General features: G+C 42.4%; 1 protein-coding gene across 2 annotated transcripts in view; it reads left to right on the top strand.

The window, feature by feature from the left end:
* The first annotated feature begins 2,721 nt into the window (after positions 1-2,721).
* SGMS2 (sphingomyelin synthase 2) overlaps positions 2,722-13,019 on the top strand; it is a 31,504-nt gene continuing 21,206 nt past the window's right edge. For both annotated transcript variants that reach the window (XM_035545132.2, XM_035545141.2), the window contains exon 1: positions 2,722-2,955. The gene's annotated coding sequence lies outside the window, so the exon portion shown is untranslated. The remainder of the gene's footprint in view (positions 2,956-13,019) is intronic.

The following is a 13,019-nucleotide window of genomic DNA, read 5'->3' as shown; positions in this document are numbered from 1 at the left end:
TGCTTTATTTTCTAACAAAATCCCTGTACTCTAAATCAGTTTATTCTTCACTTTCCCATGAGCTTTAGAAGGGCAGCAAAGCTTCAGCATTTGAGTTTTCCCAGGGGGATTGCACAGAGGCCGTTCCGCGCCGCCTGAGGGCAGGGGGCAGACCCCACCGGACTCGAACCGGATTCGCACCGGATTCTCCCCGGGGCCGTCCCACACCTGCGGGCGGAGCGGTCCCGGGGCCGGTAGCGGTCCCGCCCCCGGCGGACACCAGCCGCCTCCTTTGAAAGCCGGGGACGGCCAGGCTGGCAGTGCCAGGAGGGAGTTGGGGCTTGCATGTAAGTTCTGGGGGGCTCTTTGCTTCTGTGCCCTCTTGGGAGGTGGTTGGAGTCCCTGAAGCTTGTGTGATTAGTAAAGGAGTGGTTGGTTGTCCTTGTAACCTGCTACTTTGTGGGGCTTGGGTTCAGCCTCTCCTGGCTTGTTGGGGTGGGCTTGCTGTCTAAGCTTCTGGTTGTGCCAGCTATGGTAATGGATAAATAACTACTTCTTACTGTACTTGTCGGACAGTATGGTGTGCTTCTGAGCTCTGATGTAAGTAGCAATGGAAAAACTTGTCTTACAATCTTGCTTGTGGGTTATCTCTTGGTCTACTTGCTTGGTTGACAAAAATAATAATATTATTAATGGTGAACCTGCAAGCTAAAGGTTTTTTTTTTTTTGTTGTTTGTTTTTGCTTGTTCTAATCCCCTTGATAAATGGGAACTAGTGAACTAATTTTTTAAGAAGTGGTGGAAACAGAACTCATGTCATCCCTGGAAGGTGTTTAATTCCAGAACCATGCAATTTACTTAGTTCTATTAAGTCCTTTGTGAGCGTATGCTGTTGAAGAATCTCTTTGAGCACTGATATTTTACGTGTGCTTGGCTTTCCTGTATTTATTCCTAATTGGTTGGGAACAACAAATCATTCAGGAGTCACCTGTTTCAAGGTAGGAGTCTTAGCTTGTACCTTCCGAGGCATGAGGTTGCTGTGAGAACCAGGGCATACAGTACAACAGCAGAGGCAGTGTGCGGGGTTACCCTAGCATAGAGTATGTATGTATTCATGTATTTCAGTAGTTCCAGAACTTCCTTCAATAGGAAAGAGCTGTGTATCTGTTTGGTATATCTAACTCCTGTGTAAATGTCTGCCATGGCTTGGGTACACAAGTAGGCTTTCTCTTTTTGTGCTGGTGTTTACTCTTTCTATAAACTGCAAAGTTAGCTTGAACTAGAAATTCCAAAGTGGTTCTTATTCCTGCCTGGTCCCATGAGCTCCCTTCTGTAGATTTAGCTCTGTACCACACATGGCTCTGAGCAAGGTTCTGGTAGCAGCTGCCTTTGAAAACTGCCTGGGTGTCTCTTTAGAAAGAGAATTTTAATGCAAGGGCTGGCTGTGTTCGTTTATAGAATTACTGCTTCCAATAATATCCCTGCTGATCTCATGAAAGAGGAGGAAAAAAATAAACAGTAATGAAAAAGATGCTGGGTTTGTTCCAGCTGAGGCAAACAGTAACTTTTTCCTCAAAACTCCTCTCTTCCCTCCCTCCTGTCGCCCTGCTGGGGGACAGGAGGGACGTAATCTGAACGTTGTTCTCCCCGTGGACTTCTAGTGTGCAAGAGGTTTCTTTTCCCACATGAAACTGTTCCATTTGAAGTTCTCTTCCTTCTTATTCCTATCCAAAGAGAGCTCTGTGAAGGTTACTCTGTTATGGCCAAGAAATGTAACAGAGAGGTGTGCTGCCAACTCCTCGCTGAGTTTTGTGACTTCCTGAACATGCCACTCACGTTGCGACCACCTTTTGGGAACAAGACTCCTGCAAACAAGAGTTATGTCAGACAGACCCTCTCCTGCAAGCTGTTCTGCATGAGTGAGCCTCTTGAGGCCACCAGGAGCCCTGTGCCTGAGCCAGGGATGTAGGGCAGGTGGGATGCGGGGCCTTGAGCAGAGCTGGCTGTGCCCTATCTTCTGCCCTCAGACATGGTGCTTCAGAGTAGTGTTTAGAGAAATAACAGAGGAAGGAGAGTGTTTCAGGTGGCTGTCATATCTGAATTAACTAGCAAAATGGCCAGAACTCCCTTCTCACCTGTTTTTGAACTTAAGGAGGTGGGGTGGGGAGAGCACCCTCTGTCTACAACTCGCTGTGTGCCTTTGCCTGTAGAAACGATTTCCCCTCACAGCTGCATCTCCTCATTAACCCTTCCTCCATCTGTCAGTCATTACCCGTTGCTTAACATCTTCAAGTCAAACCCCATTCCACAGAGCCCTGTATGTGGAATGAAGCATATGTGTGCATCTCCGTAACCAGTTACGGGCAGCGAGGTGCTTCTGGCACCTCTCTGTATTTATTTGCTTAGACTTTTTGAGAAAAGACACGTTAGTGTGTGTGACCGAGGGGGCACCACCAGCCCCCCGGTGCCGCCTCACGGCGCTGAGGGGAGCTGAGGAGAACACATGGGGGGGGGGGGGCGGACGGACACCGATGGCCGTTGCCGCCGCGCGCGCGCAGAGGCGGCACCGGGGGGCTGCCGTTACCGGCCGGAGGCGGCCGTTAGGCGGCTGCGGGCGGCCCGGCCCGGCCCCGCCTCGCCAGGGGTGAGTGAGTCACGGCGCGGCGATGGCGGGGGCGGCCGGGGAGCGTGAGGCCGGCGGCGGCGGCCCGCAGCCAGCGCCGCCCCCGCCGCGGAGCCGCCCTGCGGCCGGGGAGCGCCGGCGCTGAGGCGGCGCCGCTGCCGAGTGCGGGGCCGCTCCGGGAGCCGCCGGCGCCCGCCGAGGCTGCGGGGAAGCCTCCGGAGGAAGGGAGCGGGGAGGGTGCAGGTGGCAACGCCGCCCGCCCGTGGGGTCTGTGGGCGGGCTGCCCGCGACGTTTTCCTGCTGAGGAGGCCGCGTCGTTAAGGAGAGCAGCCGCTGCCTGGGTTTGTCTGGCAGGTAGGGGTGTGTGTGTGTGCGTGTGCGGGGGGGCACGCTGCTGAAATGGTGCCCCCGGGATGGGGGCAGGAGCCTGCCCCTCAGGGCGCTGAGCAGGAGGCTTCCAGACTGCTCTTAAGGCTCTGGAGGGTGAAGGGTTTCGCTAAGGGTCATCGTGGTGTAAAGGTGCGCTGCCGTGGGTTTTTGTGCTGCTGTATGTCCGCTCATCGAAGCCAGCCTTAAACTCTGAAGTGCAGCTCAACTTCTTTGCTTAGGGACGAGGTACTTTTCCAATACCTTGCACAGCTTCTGGCTTGAATTTAGCTCAAAATCCGTGTGAAAATGAATCTTCTGGCAAGATTTAAATCCTAAAATACAGTATAGGTGAGCAGTTGTTCTGCTTAACCTTTCTAATCCTTTTATTTTTTTTATTTACAAGACCTGAGCAAGTTAAATATCTGTCCTGAAGCTACTTAACTGTGTAGAAGTGGGTAGCTGTTTGTTACCCAGGAGAATGGCTCCAGGCTGGTACTGTCATAGGTACACCTGTTTCAGTTTGTGCTCCTTTCTGTGTCTAGGGGGCTCACAGCAGTTCTGGCAAGCTTTACTCTGTTGCATTTATTAATTGGTTTGTCTAAAACCCGAGTTGTTTGGTGTTTTGTTTTTAATGAAGTTGCTCTTGTTTGTTATTTGTTGGTGGGTGTTTTCTGACACCATATAGCCTTAGTTACTTTTGAATGAAGCCAGTAACTTTTTTATTTTGACTTAAATGATCCAGGATTTGATTTACTAGAGGTCAGTGCAATTGCTTCATTTTTTTTTCCTTTGGGATGGGATTTACTTTGGTTTTCAATTAAAAAAAGTTATCAAAATGTGATTACAGAGAAAAACACAATTGTTTCTGTCCTTCTGGAAAGCATTGTTCAAGGGTACAATGTGTAATGTGTGCGAAAATCAAAGGGGGGGGGAGCTTTGAGTAAAATTGTAAGGTGATGACGATAGGATGTAGACAATGGTCCCCTAATGAGATTGATTTCTGTACTGTCCTTGTGATGAACATACCCACAATGGAGAAATGAGAACTCGAAGTGGGGAAAGAGGGGAAAGAGAATTTCTTCTACTCTGAGGCTGGTAATCTGAATCCAGAGTAACTTTATGTACCCCTATATTTTAAATCATGAGCCATGGCTTGCACTTTGAGCATCTGTTTTCTGGATCATGAAAGCATTTTATGATTGTGGAACTGTAAAATACAAAAGTCATTGTCGGGGTCTAACAATCCTGTTTTCATGAACTAACTAGTTTCCCTCTGAATTAAAACTGTCCGTTCTAGGTAGACACCAGAAATACTATGTCATGTATGCAGTATTATGAAAGACTTCATATTTCCGTATAAATAAAAAAAAAAATCACCTCCATGTCTCTAGAAGAGCAGAATAAGATTTCATGTATTTTATATTCTAAAAAGCAGCTAATTCTTTGAATCCTGTGTGCTAGTATACCTAATTGAAGTACAAAGACTGAAAAATATTATATTGATTTTTGTTTTTAAGGATTAGTAAAGAAAAAGTTATTAAAACAAGTAATGGGCTTTAAAAAAGGAGTAGTTCCTCCCTTCCTAAGGACCAGGGAATGTGCAAGAAGGCTTTTAAAGAAATAGCTCTTCATGACTTTCTTTCCTAGTATAGAAAATGAGTTTGAAGATGCAGATATTTGTAATAATATTGCATATGTTTTTTTAATTTGGATTTGCTTTCTAATTTTGATAGGCTGTCAGCCTACAATGTTCTTTGATATTGTTTGTGGGGAGTGGACAATACAGATGCTGTGACACTTTTATTTAGTATGGGTATGGTATTGCAGTAGTCTGAGCAGATGCTGGGAAGACTAGTGCAACACTAGGTCCACTGTCTCCAGAGCTCTCTGTCTGCTGGGAGAATTGTTTGTACCATGGGCACCACTGTCCCAGAGGATGCTGTGGGACGCTCAGTGTGTCGGGCACGTAAGCACCACTGTCCCAGCAGATGCTGAGGACCTTATGAGCTGCTGAAGGGAAGGGTTTGTGTAACACAGATCCCTCTGTCCATCTCATTTGCACCTGTTCCAATGCCATCTCCTAACTGTATACTGGACCCTGCTGTTTTAGTAAGGCTCTGCAAGCCTCTCCCATACCAGGGCACTTGCTGATGTTATCGCTACTTCTCTTCCCCAAGATAGCTGCTGTGTGGGGATATGTAATACGGGGAGTCATGTACTTCTTACTGATATAGTTGGGCTTGGAAGTCTGTCATATATTTATTGAATTCTAGTAGGACTAAACCTCTTTATAAAACCAAATCAGCTTCAGGAAAACCTGCTGCCCTCTAGGTAAAGTATATGCCTGAAACGAGGAAACTTGCTGTGCCTTGAGGCTGTGCTTGTAGCTGAGTTAATCTTCCCGCCTTACTGTGTGCGAAGTCCCTTTCAAAATATGCAGTGTCAGTTGTGGGTCCTCTTGTTTGCAGCCTTATGGTGTGAGAAAATTAAAGTTTAGTCTGCTCTATGGATGAGGAAGTTAAGTAGTTTGGAGGTTTTGAAGCTGTTGAGTTAATCATTGCAAATAGAAAGGTTCTTAATAAAACACTGCTTGGATGTAAATCCTCCAAGGAGGAAATTCTTCAGAACGGAGGAAAATTTGCTTGCAGAAATGAAGCTTAGGCAAGACAGCATTATAGTAAAAAATAAAGTAATATTGAACAGCATAACTGACCCTTTCCCAGATGTGTAACTCCCAAGAACATCCTGTTCACTTGAAGGCATCCGAACAAAATTGCAGATCTCTTGCTTTCCCTCAGTTTATGTAGGTTAACTTGCCACAGCAGTGTCTGTTTCAAGGACATCCCACTAATTCTTTATAGACTTTGTAAACAGAAACTCACTTGCTGCTATCAGTAGAACCATGAAACTTCCAGAGGGTGAGTTTTGCTGGCACACAAAGCAATGCCTTAATACTGCTGACTTTAAATTTCTGGCTGCTCTCTCTTGTACTATTGTTTTCTCTATATATTGAGACTTTCTTAGGCTCAATCTTACTGTAATTCTAGGCGATGCAGTAAGCTTCAAGCAAGGCTTTGCACTGTTTCAGTGTCTATAGTTATTGATGCAAAGTGGCCTGGTGTGGCCTTGAGAAAAGGTGCCAAGCCTCTTGGGTACAACACTGAATGTTTTGGAAAGTTGCATCAGCTTAAATGATTTCAAACTGAACTGGCGCAGAGCATTTATGGATGCTTGCTTAAGAATGGGTGAATGTAAAATAAATTCATTCAAAATTATTTTTAATTTAGCAGTAGTAAATCTACAATACTGAAATAAAATGTGTAGGGTTGAATTCACTTTCCTAGATGCAACCCAAGCATGTTATGGCTGAATAGAGAAGTTGGGAGTACAAGTAGTGGTTCAATGTGTGCCTTCAATTACAGTAACATTAATGGCAAAAGAGGCAGACATCATGAAAGAAATCAAAGAAAAGTGAGCAAAACAAAAGCAGGAAGCTAACAAATCTCTTAAATCATTCATTCTAATCCGCCATCTGAGAATTTACAAGCTGCCTACAGCAGTTTGTAATCACTACTTTCCAGAAACTCCCCTGGCGATTAGTAATGCTCTTGGTGAAAAATGAAATTGCAGAGGCTGACTTACCTGTTCTTTCTGTGTAAAGCATTTTGTCCCAGATAAAGCTATGTAACTTTCAGTGTTTTGGGAGAGGAGATCTTTTTGCTTAGTGTCTCTGCTGATATCTTAGGCCCAGGTCAGTCTTGCTACAGTCATGAACAAATGTTCCAAAAATGAAGTTTTAAATACTAGTATGTTTTAGATGTGCTTTAGGCGCACTTATTCAGTCTTCTCTCTGCAACACTGCCATCAGGACTTGCAAACCTAGCAAAACTTGGTGCAGTTTACATTTGTAAAACAAACTCTTTTGAGTTCAGTCACAAATCTCTGGCACTCTTGCCTCTAAGTAGAACTTAAATTTGGTTGGTTGCTTTTTTTTTCCAAGTCTTGGCTACCTATAAAATCAAACAGCTTTTGTAACTCTATCAGTATGGGATTCCCTCCAGCCTCCAAGAACAAGCCTCTGGCAGAGATTGTCTACGACACAGATCCTGTAAGCTCTAGCTTAAAGCCACAGCAAAAGGTAATATTTTCTCCTTGCTGAAGTGTTGTTAGAAGTCTCTTGCCATATTACCTCCCCAATATATCTTTAGTAAAATACCTGTGTCTGTAGAAGTCATCTGCTTTTTACCCTTTGTTTTTGAGTTCAAATATTAGTTTGAGTTACTTTTACAACTATACGTAGTATAGTGTGACTACACTAAGTCTCTTAAGATCTTAAGCTGCTGTGTGATGAGTGTTGACTCACTTTTCACAGTAAGTTATGTGAACTGTACCTAACGGTGACAAAATGTTTGCTTATGCACACACCCAAGTTCCTGCTTATGCTTACTAGAGTGCTGAACAGTTGGCTAGTGGAGCAGTTGTACAGATTCTCCTTGTTTAAAGTAACAAAATTTGGTAAAGAGAAACAACAGTAGCGAAGGTCATACCTCATAGCTGTTAATTGTTTAATTATTGAGGGCATGATACATTGTATATCTGGTTGATAGTTCTAATACATTTCTACAGTAATTATAGCTCATCTGATTCTTGTCCTTCCCCCACATCAACCTTGTAAATGGGAAACAGCACTTGCTGTTTGTAGATGCTTTATAAAAGTGCCAAATGCCACTGCCCATGTTTCAGTTTGAGACTGAACACAGACTGTATTGAGGCAAACTGTTCCCATCACTGCTGCCTCAAAAGGACACTTTAAAAGCTGGAATGCTGTGTTACTGTCTTAGCAGTGTTGAAAACATACTTGATGTAGTATTGTAGGATTCTGTCATCTGATCCTCTGCCAGTTATTCTGGTTTGAATTTATGCATTATAATTTCAATATAAAAATAAGCCCTTAAACTGAAATTTTGAAGGCAACTTTTGTTGCTCAATGTTGAGAGAAATTCACTGCTATAGATCTATTTTGGATTAGTTTGTACTTAGTATTTTTGGTAACTTATCTGCTTCAAGTGTATATAGAAGCTATCAGTATCTTACACTGGTACTTGTACTTAGCTTAAAAAGTTAATGTGTTCTTTTAGTTGCTGTGTTTTATTAGCCTGACAAAATTCCTACCCAAGTTTTTTTCCTATTTTCATAATACTGTACTAATCTGTGAGGATACTGTGTAAGAGTGTTGTAACTTACCCTTCTTTTACAGTGCCTTTCTTGGACACACAAACTTGTCTTCATTTCAGTCTGATTTTGTACATTGTTTTGAGTATGTCATTTGACAAGAATTAACTTATCTCTTCTGGCATACCACCTTGGTCTTGTAGAGGATCATTATGAGCACAAAATTTGGCCTTACTTGATAAGTAACAAGGCTGGCTTAAGATGCTTCTTCAGCTGCAGTTACTGGAGAAGTGCAGATGCTCAGTCTGCTGTATCTTCACAGAATGGTTTTGTTACAGTCCTGATGTATACTGTGCACACAGCTATAAGTGATTTGGAAAGTGTTTGAAAAAACAACTCTGCATGATGTAGAAAACATGCCAGCATGCTAAAGCTGGTCCTCCAAAGTAGAGCTGTGTCTTTCTGTCCTGTGAGAAGGAACATTGACTGAAGTAGTCAGAATCCTATACTTACTAGTAAAAGCAATCAGGTACTAAAATGGAGAGGGGGAAAAAAAAACTTTTTTCAGTGTTCTGTTTTTCCCAGAAATATGTGAACATCCATGAAGAACTTCAGTCTTGAGAGGAAGGGCCATGCCATCCCCTTTGGCTATGAAGCAAGGGGTATTAAAGACACTGCTCCTCCTAAGGTGCCATAGCAAACTTAGATGTCAATATGAAGACAAGTTACTGAAGAGCTGAGTGTTACAGATGTATACTACTGTACCCTGCAGTGACTGGATCCTGAATTTGCAGATGCTTTTAAAATTCATTGTTTTAGTGGTGTTTACCAAACAACTGAAACTGAATACTACACAACCTATATAGCTGCATGGAAAGCCCTTTTAACTGAGGGTGGCTTTTTTTGTGGTAACCATGGTTTTTAGTTTCATGTATGCAGTTCCTAAAAATTGAATAAGCTGCAAGTAGATATAATTATGACCAAGTCACTTCCTTGGTGTAGTACTGGTCAGTGTAAAGTAAGATGGAGTAATGTATTCATCTGTGGTAAAAGTCAAAGTAACTTGTACTGACTTCTAAAAGTTAAAGATGAATAAACTTACACCTCAGCTGATCAGTCACAGGGCAAGGCATGATGCTTGTCAAATGCCAAAGCTAAAGTAGTTAGACTAAAGAAGCTCTATTGAAAAAGCTAAATAATTACAGTTCTTGCTCTAAAAATATTTTTCACTTATATATAGGGTTTCTTTTTAAAAAAGAATAATTATTCTACAGATCATAGGCAGCTTATGCTTTCCAGTGTACATCACATTCTAGTCATCGGATGGTCTGAACAAGATAAGTAGCTGTCTGGCTTAGTTTTACTCTGCAGTATGAACGCTTCCACAAGTGGTTTCTGATTTTTATTTCTTTAATTTGGACTTCGAGTTTAAAATAAACTTTCTCTTCAACATCTTTGGTTTCAGACAGAACACTTTAACTCTCTTCCATCTGAGTGGCGTTAGTTAAACTGAGACATTGACAGGAGATTCTGGAGGGGGAGTGGAGGAATGTAGTGGGGAGCATGAGCACTCCGTTCCATCTTGTTGCGTTAAGGACAAACTCTTGAACCTTGTTTTTTCCTTATTCATGACTTCTTGAAGTGTGTGTATTTATTTCTATTCTCCCCCTAGACCCTCTTGTAGTGAAATCAAGCACAAATCCTTTAGCACTGCAAGCCTTTTTAGAACATGTGTTTAAGGCAACACAGTTTGTTCAAAACATGATTTATGTGTAACGCACAGGAAAGAGCTGTTAATTATGGAAGTAATTGTACATTGAGTCGTATGTAACTATTGCAACTACTGGGGCAGATGCAAGAGCAATGTTGTAATTGGGGCTGAAATAAGTGCTACCTCGATTAATCTTCCATAATGCTTATAAAAATAGTTAATCCAGTTTTTATAGGTTGTATTACTCAGCAGGTGTTGGGCTGATATTATGTAGCTTATGTTTTTGTTACTTGTTGCTAAAAGTGAAACATGAAAAATCTGTTTACATACGCATTTGTAGTGATAATCTATAGTGTTTTCAGTTAAAATCACATTATAATCATTTCTCTTTTCATCAAAAGGCCCGTAAACTATAGGACAGCATTTTTGTTGTATATTTGTAGTAGTGTGATGCAGCAGATAGTGGGTGAAAAATGTATTGTTAAATGGCTTTTGTTTGTCCTGTTGCTGTTATGACTAGGGCTTTAGCATGCACTGTTTTCACCCCTCTCACCTCCTCTTTTCATGAGTCCTGTAAGTTTAAGGCAGTTGGTAGATGGAGTTAAAGAGCAAAAGCCGCCTCTGCTGCCTCTATTTTTTGCCAGTGCTGTCACTCTTTAATTTCAGGTATATGAACAGGAAGGACAAGTACATTTAGAAAACCTCCCTCTATTTTCTTAGTTTTGAATTATGAAGTGGCAACTGCTTGTTTCTCTACTATATCTCACCATCTTTGACACTCTGCTTATAACAAGTTTGTGTCAGACTTTGGTCTGAGGGAACAGAGTGAAATGCTTCGCCTGCAGCAGGTCTGTTTGGAGACTGGAGGGCACGTAGGCCAGGTGTACTCTGGAATTGATCTATACTTGAGCTCAACAGGGCCTTCTTCAGGGCCTGTCAGGACATCAGAAGTGGTTGATCAGTTTTGTCCCGATATTAAATATATACCCTTAAGTCCATTCTTCTCTTCTTGTTCGAGAAGACCACTTTCATTTATTTGCCTCTTACCCAGGCAGCAACTGTAGAGCAGGCTGTCCATGAAGTATGCCTGCAGATAACCAAGCTAAATTTCAAATAAATCTTTGCATTAGTATATGTGAAACAACTAGCCTCTTACCAAACAGTTCAGGATGGATTTAGACCTTAGGGAAAGTGTCTAAGTGCGTGAGTGTCTTGTCTTGTGCTGTGCTGCCTCCTGAATGTGTGGTGATGACCTGTAGTTAAACAGACTAGTAACCTGTTTCCTAGATCAAGTTGTCACTGAAGTCCACGTTTCAGCTCAAATGTTGAGGCTCAGTAGAGACTGGAGTTCTTGCTGGAGAATGTCTCTGTGTAGGGCATTCAGTGCTCTGGTGTCTGAATGTGCTCAAGAAACCTTACTGTGAATTTTGACCCAGGCCCCTTGGGATGACTGCCTCAATTTCTTGCAGAATAAGAGAGCAGTCTGTGTGATCTTGGTGCTTATGCTTTTGCCCCATAGAAGCAGAGGTGAACAGGCCTCTGTTCTGCCCAGCTCAGTTTCATAAGTCTTACTGACAGACATGAGAGCTCTCAGCTTCCTAAAGCTTTCTCTGAACAGTCCCTTTTTAGAGTTAAGACAGCTAATTACTCTGTTGGAATGGGACTGTTTCAATGTTGAAGATGCTACTACTCTTTTGAGTGTGTGTTTTAGCATAACCGTACTAGGAATGTAGGAAGAAACACTTCTGGCTTTGGAAGATGTCTTTCCTCAAAAAATGGGACACTCCTTTTCTGTGTATGACCAGCACAGCTGAGTCTACTCTAATAATTAAGGCAGCTCACAATATGCATTATTCCAAATAAAAGGAAATCAGTCTTGCTCAGGGGAAGGAGATGATTTTCAGGCCTCGCTTGCTTGCCAGTATTTGCTGGAATACTAACATTGCTACTTGAGCTGTTTCTTGTGTATTTTTCCCTCTTGAACGGGACACTGAAAGATGGGAAGTCATCTGGGAAGTTTTAAGAATGGATTATCTATCTGCTGTAGTGCATAGAGCCTGCTTTCTAGAGGACCAAAGCTACTTAACTCTAACTCAATTTGTATCTTGTGCCAGTACAGCATTTTGCATTCCTTGTGGTATGAAGACTTTTTTTAGTTGGCTTCTTCAAACTTTTTCATATGTGCATGCTATTAAAAGATCTTCTAGTTATATATATATATATATATATATATATATATATATATATATATGAAAACACAGATTCTTTGACTTCTTAAAAGTCAAAGTATTAGGAAGGGGAAAAATAGATTGGGTCTGTGCCTTTAGATGATCTAATTTTACTTAAAAAAAAAAAAATCACCCTACACATGAGTAATTTGTGTTCAGCTATCTTTATACAGACTTAGAATGGAGATAACTGTACTTCATGCAGTTCAATGAAATTAACACTGACCTGCAATGAGTTCAATTTGCATAGCCTTGACTTTTTGCAGGAACTAACTCTATTACTACTGCTTTGAAAGGAGTGGAGCAGCATAACACAGGGTGGAACTTGCTATTATCCCAGCCTGACTTCTGCTTCCAGCTAAATAAAAGATGCTCTTGTGGGTGGCAGCTTGTATGACAAGTCCTGAACCAGTCCATGTTTGTATCTTGTCTTGATGAAACAGTTTTAAGAGAGCATGAGCAGGGGTTAGTGCAGAATGCTTTAGGCTGTCATCTTAGGCTGCCCAGCAGTTGTTAACATCTTGGTACAACTCTGAAATGCTAGGATTGCAGTCTAATGTGCATGGGTCTTGTTTTCTTCCCGATTTGTTTCTGCTAGTCTAGAGAGCTTCTGCCTCTCCTTTGTGGTACTGTAATTGCTACTGTGGAGGTGCTTCTTATTTTTAATGTCTGTCCTGGAAAGGCAGTTGGTATTAACGCATTTGTTGTTATCCTTGCCAGGTTGTGTTATAGCTACACAACTGGAACACGAAAGACAAATTTGACAAGCTAACAACTTCTTGAAATGGTGGCTGTCAGGTAAAGTCATCCTGATCCACCTTTTAAATCAAGTCTATGTGAGACTTCCTTCATGCCTTTTGCCACCTCTCCAGAACAGGTGTGCATGCCCAAGGTAGCTTTGGCTTCACTGATATTTGTACGCACTGGCCTACCTGTGG

This window comes from Cygnus atratus, chromosome 4 (genome assembly GCF_013377495.2).
Source record: "Cygnus atratus isolate AKBS03 ecotype Queensland, Australia chromosome 4, CAtr_DNAZoo_HiC_assembly, whole genome shotgun sequence".
Taxonomy (NCBI): Eukaryota; Metazoa; Chordata; class Aves; order Anseriformes; family Anatidae; genus Cygnus; species Cygnus atratus.
This window is presented reverse-complemented; position numbering and strand designations above follow the sequence as displayed.